The sequence below is a fragment of the Antechinus flavipes genome, chromosome 4 (genome assembly GCF_016432865.1).
Source record: "Antechinus flavipes isolate AdamAnt ecotype Samford, QLD, Australia chromosome 4, AdamAnt_v2, whole genome shotgun sequence".
Lineage (NCBI taxonomy): Eukaryota > Metazoa > Chordata > Mammalia > Dasyuromorphia > Dasyuridae > Antechinus > Antechinus flavipes.
The window spans coordinates 133,530,213-133,536,212 of NC_067401.1; positions in this window are offsets into that span (position 1 = coordinate 133,530,213).

A 6,000-nucleotide genomic window follows, 5' to 3' on the forward strand; every position below is an offset into this window, starting at 1 on the left:
ATGGCTGCTAGGTGGCGCCATAGTGCACAGGGTGCCATAGTGCACAAAGCACTGGGCCTTGAGCCTTGAAAGACTCAATTTCATGAGTTCAAATCCACCCTCACTTACTAGTTGTGTGACCTTGGGCAAGTCATTTATCCCTTTTTGTCTCAGTTTCTTCATCTGTAAAATGAACTCAAGAAGGAAATGACAAACTACTCTAGTGTCTTTGTTAAGACAAATGGGCTCACAAAAAGTAGGACACAACTGAACGATAGACATAATATATTATATATAGAGAGAGAGAAAGACAGAGAGAAACAAAGACAAAGAAAGAGAAAGGAACCTCCGAGGCCATGCAATCCAATCTTCTCATTTTGTAGGTGAGGAACTAATATCCTGAAAAGTTAAGTTATTCTTCCAAAGTCACCCAGATGATAAAAGATAATGATAAAAATTGAAAATGGATTTTCTGAATCCAACTCTTTTCCAAATCTTTTTCACAGTACCATACTATCATCTGAGGACATTGAGGATCAGACAGGTGGGCCTCAAAGTTTCACAGATAAAAAGTGGTTCAACTGAGACTTGGATCCAGGTGTCCTAACTCCTAATCAACATCCAGGAGTTAATTCTGAAATAAGTGTTCAAGGAAGAATTGGTAGAAAGGAAAGGGGAAGGTATAGCTTAAAGGTGAGAATGAAGCAACTAGGTTTTGACTAGGGTCTGAATTAAACATTAAATAATAATTATCACAAGTATGTGTGCCCACATCTTTTCACTCCCTCATAAATTTCCCAAGCCTCTTTATTTACCTAATTATTAACCTTTTTTCCCTTTCCCCTTCCCTAGAGTCAACTGTTGGCGAGTACTTAGAATTCTCTGTTTGAGGGAAATGCAAGCCAAGTCCACATGTCTCAAGCTCCCAGCTATTCCTTCATGATCAAAAAACCCACAAGATCCCCTCTAATAAATGCTGTGGAAGAGAAATGTGGAGTTTAGGGAGAAGCAACTGGGCAGGGAGCTAAAAAATGAAAGGAAGTGAGAAAAACTAGCTCTTAAAAAGCCTCTCTCCTGGCTTTGGAGCTTAGAAGACAATATTTGCCAATCTTAAAAATTCATTCCCTGATTTTATCATCAACTTTCCCAGATCACCCAAAATTTTGATTCTTCAGAGATTATTTTGTTCCATGACTCACAGCTATAATAACATCATTCAGAGAAAACTAATGTTTAAAAGCACTAGATATTTCATGCCTGAGGACAGATTATAATCTTATAAAGGGCTATGCAATTTCCCAAATTTGAGAGCCTGCTTCAATTTTCCCATTCAATTTTCTGTCTATCTGTAGTTCCTGTCCAAGATATCTATATAGAATGATTCTCTTAATGGGCTTTACATCCAATTTCAAGTTGTCTGAGTAATATTTATTCTTCATGTACTTGATTTTTCCTAAGTAGAGCAGTAAGTTAATCTTTTTTGAGTAGCTATGGACATTTCTGAAGAATTCTTATTTAGATTTCTGAAGTAGACTCATCTTTAAATCTTAGAATAATTTAGGAGTCTATTAGGAACTTGGTGTAAAGTATTATTCACATATTAATACTGCTTACAAGGTTCTAAAGCCTGTTAAAGCAAGAGTCATCATGTTTAACTCTTGGTGATCTCATTTAGGTTTTCTTGGCAAAGATATTTGCCAATTCCCTTCTCTAGCTCATTTTACTGAGGAAATAGTGTTAAGTGACTTGCCCAGGGTCACACAGCAAGGAAGAGTCTGAGGCCAGATTTAAACTCAGGGATATGAGTCTTCCTGACTCCAGGCCTACCACTTTCTCCACCTCACCACCTTGTTATCCCTTGAAACAAAAACAGGCTATGTCTAAGTTATAAAGATTCAACTCATATGTCCTTTGAAAAGTCAATGTTGTATAGGACTGCTTGCCATTTGGGGGAGGGGATAGAGGGAGGGAGGGATAAAGTCGGAACAGAAATGAGTGCAAGGGATAATGTTATAAAGGAATTTTTTTCAAAATAAAAAAATGAAAGAAAAAAAGATATCCTTGACAAGTAAAAAAAAAAAGTCAATGCTGAAAAGCTCATATGGCATTGGAAATTTACAATTTCACACGGCATTGTACTGTGGATGGTTCCCTTGGATGGCTGTCACGTGCCAAAGCACTCTAGGCACCATTCTACTTATCTCTGGGGATGCATCTGGCTTCCTAGTCTTTGAGTTTCAAGGCCAGGAACCACTGTGGCTGGTGCAATCTGGCTAAATGGCTTTTCTGGGCTTTTGGGAAGTTAAATTATCATGGTCTTCCCAAAGGCAGTGATTACTCCTATTAAATTCTCATATTCTATGCCTAGTCATTGCCACAGCAGGCACTTAATAAATGCTTGTCAATTATTAGGGCAACACTGGTAAGACAGCTAAGTAAACTCAGGTAATAGATTCCAAACAATCAAAATTGAGGATAAATGTCTGGGTAGAGGCTGAATATTGTGATTATAAGTGTAACAGCAGGAAAATGTATGTGATAAATATTGAGGATTAAAAACCCTTTTATTTTTTCTGTTCAGTATGTGACCATCATCTTATGTAGGAGGTATACATTTTGTAAAGTTTTCAGTTATGCGTATTCACACCTAATTCACCCCATTTTCTATAACTGGCAAAGAAACAGATTGTCAAGTAATTAATAAATTAATAAGCTGACCAACATGTGCATGCAGTGAGTATTTTGGCCACCAGATGGTGCTCCCTTCGGGTCATTAACCAAGTGGCTTCATCAATCAGTGTGATGATGCAAGCTTTCTCATCACTACATTTTCTTCCTATGCTCACAAAAAGATGCTTTTATTCTAGAAAAGAAACTACTCTCTCCTATCATCAATCTGATAGAGGTCATCTGACTTCAAAGGCCTTGCGGCTGATCTAGGCTCTCTATAGTTGTAAGGTTATGATCTAGGATGTTCTCAAAAATTATCAAAATAAGAAAATGTCTCTTCTTTGTTTCAAGCCCCCAAACCCATATTACAGCCTCCCTTTCTCATTTATAGCCAAATATAAATTATTCATGGCAATCAGCCAATTTAATTTTTAACATTCATATGATTTTTTCAGTAGCTATGATTTTTTGAATAGCTATGGACATTTCTGAAGAATTCTTATTTAGATTTCTCATGTAGAAGGTAAGAAGTAGACTCATCCTTAAATCTTAGAATCATTTAGGAGTCTATTAGGAACTCGGTGTAAAGTATTATTCACATATTAGTACTGCTTACAAGGCTCTAAAGCCTGTTAAAGCAAGAGCCATCAGAAAAATATAAACAAAGATATTGTATATTTCAAAACTCACTGAGATTGTCTCAGAAAACTCTTGAAAAACCAGGCAAGGAGGTGGAGAAGAGCTAGGAAGGGAAGGAGAATAGGTACCTAAAGATGGCACAGATCACTGCTAGATCTCATGGGAATTTCATGGCAGTTGTTAATCTCCTCCATGCTCATCTAATCCAATCTAGATTCTCATCTTCTATCCTCATCTTCAGATCTTCACTATAGCTGAGATCAGTCTTGGCTTTTCTTTCACTCTGCCCCACTCTGGCTTTAGCCTTCTTCTTCTGTATAGATTCCCAGTTTTTCAAAAGCTTGTCCTCCCGGGGCAGCTAGGTGGTGCAATGGATAGAGCATCAGCCCTTAAGTCAGGCAGACCTGAGTTCAAATTTGATCTCAGACACTTAACACGTCCAAGCTGTGTGACCCTGGGCAAGTCATTTTACCCAATTGCCTCAGCAAAAAAAAAAAAAAAGCTTCTCCTCCCATCATGTCCATATAGAGGGAAAATCATCAAATGGTCTACTAGGGTACTCTCTGTTCCCAGTAACATGAAGGAAATTTGTCATGGAATGGAAGATAGAGGCATGGTTTGCAAACACAGTATAAAGGACAGAGATTTGCTTACAATAAAAAAAAAAAAAACCTATTATGCAACATCTTACTTTGTATTCCAAAATAAAGTTAAAATAGGTACATGATTTAGACATCGAAGATGATATCATAAGTAAATTAAGAGAGCATAAGCTTTTTCAACACTGCAATCAAGACTCAACAATTATGCAATTATGCAACAAGAGATAGAGAGGATCATAGGAGGTAAAATGGATAATTTTAGTTACATAAAATTAAAAAGTCTTTGCACAAACAAAACTAACGTAGCCAAAATTAGAAGGAAAGCAGGAAATGGAGGGGGAGGGGTTCTACAGCAAGTTTCTCTGATAAAGGCCTCAAGTCTCATATTTATAGAGAATAAGTAAAATGTAATTTTAAAAAACGAGAGACATCCCTCACTTGATAAATGATCAAGGAAATTGAAAAGGCTGTTTTCAAGTACTTCTGATTCTAAGGTTATAACTCTATTCACTGTGCCATCTAATTGCCCCAAGCCAGTTTCCAGAAGAAAAAATCAAAGCTATCAATAATCAAATGGAAAAATGTTTTAAATTACTAATAATTAGATAAATGTAAATTAAAACAATTCTAAGGTACCATTTCACACTTATCCAATTGACTAACATAACAAAAAAGGAAAATAACAAATGCTGGAGGGGATGTTGATAGTTGGTACATTAATTCTCTCTTGGTGGAGCATTTCATAGCCATTTTGGAAAACAATTTGGAATTAGGCCCAAAGGGTTTTAAAACTGTTTAAACCCTTTGGCCTAGCAATAGCACTGCTAGGTCTGTATCCCAAAGAGATCACAAAAATGGAAAAGAACCTATATATTCAAAAATATTTATAAGTTCTTTTTGTTGTATAAAGAATTAGAAATTGAGAGAATACCCATCAAATGGGAAATGGCTGGACAAATTATAGTATATGATTATAATGGAAGACTATTGTGCTATAATAAACAACAAAAGGAATGTTTTGAAAAAATTTGGAAAGACACAAACTGATGCAAAAATAAATAAATAGAACTAGAAGAACATTGTACATAATAACAGCAATTTTTAAATGATAATCAGCTGTGAAAAACTTAGCTACAATTCCAGAAAACTCATGATAAAAAATGTTATCCATCCCCTGGAAGAGAACTAATGAACTCTTAAGTACAGATTTTCACTTTCTTTTTCTTGCTTTTCTTTTTTTCAACATAGCTAATGTGGAAATATGTTTCATATGACTTCATAGGCATTATATAATAGGGAAGAGGTGCAGGAAGGGAGAGAACTTGTAACTAAAAGTTAATATTTTTAAAATAAACAACATGAAATGAAACAAAATGAAATAAAAATACATGTGTGAAAGACATCTTGTTGGAGAAAGCCTTTAAGGCCACAAATTGTTCTACTGCCGAGTCAAATTTTTTTCCATAATCAAATAGTAAATATAGCAAGATCTTGCAAAAAGCAAAAAACAAAACACAACTTTTGCTCAAGCTCATACTAGCCTTAAACTCATACCCAGCATTATGTGGAGAAGTGGGGGAGGGGGAAAGGAACGGGAGACTATTATGAGGTAGGGAGGGAGGGGATAAGAGTGAAATCTCATTTCAACTAATTCTATCTCCCATTTACACATATCAAAATTTTACATGATTAAGAACATGATCATATAAAATAATCAAGTGTTGCATTATGATGAAATAATACCAATCAATCCTATATATTATATAAAACATATATTTAGCTAATGACCATCTATAATAGAAAAACACTAGAGACTTCTCCAATAAAATGAGGAGTAAAGCAAGACTATTCATTGTCACCACTATTATTTGATATAGTCCTAGAAATATTAGTTTAGATCAACATCTCAGATCATATGCCATAATAAATTTTAAATGGATAATGACTTACATATTTAAAAAATCTCACAATAAACAGATTATAAAAATAATTAAGGATATATTTGTTTACAAACATGAATAAGGGAAGACTTCTTGACTAAATAAGGACAGGATCACAAGAAATAAAATGGATCATTTTGGTTGTTTAAAATTAAAACATTTTTACACAA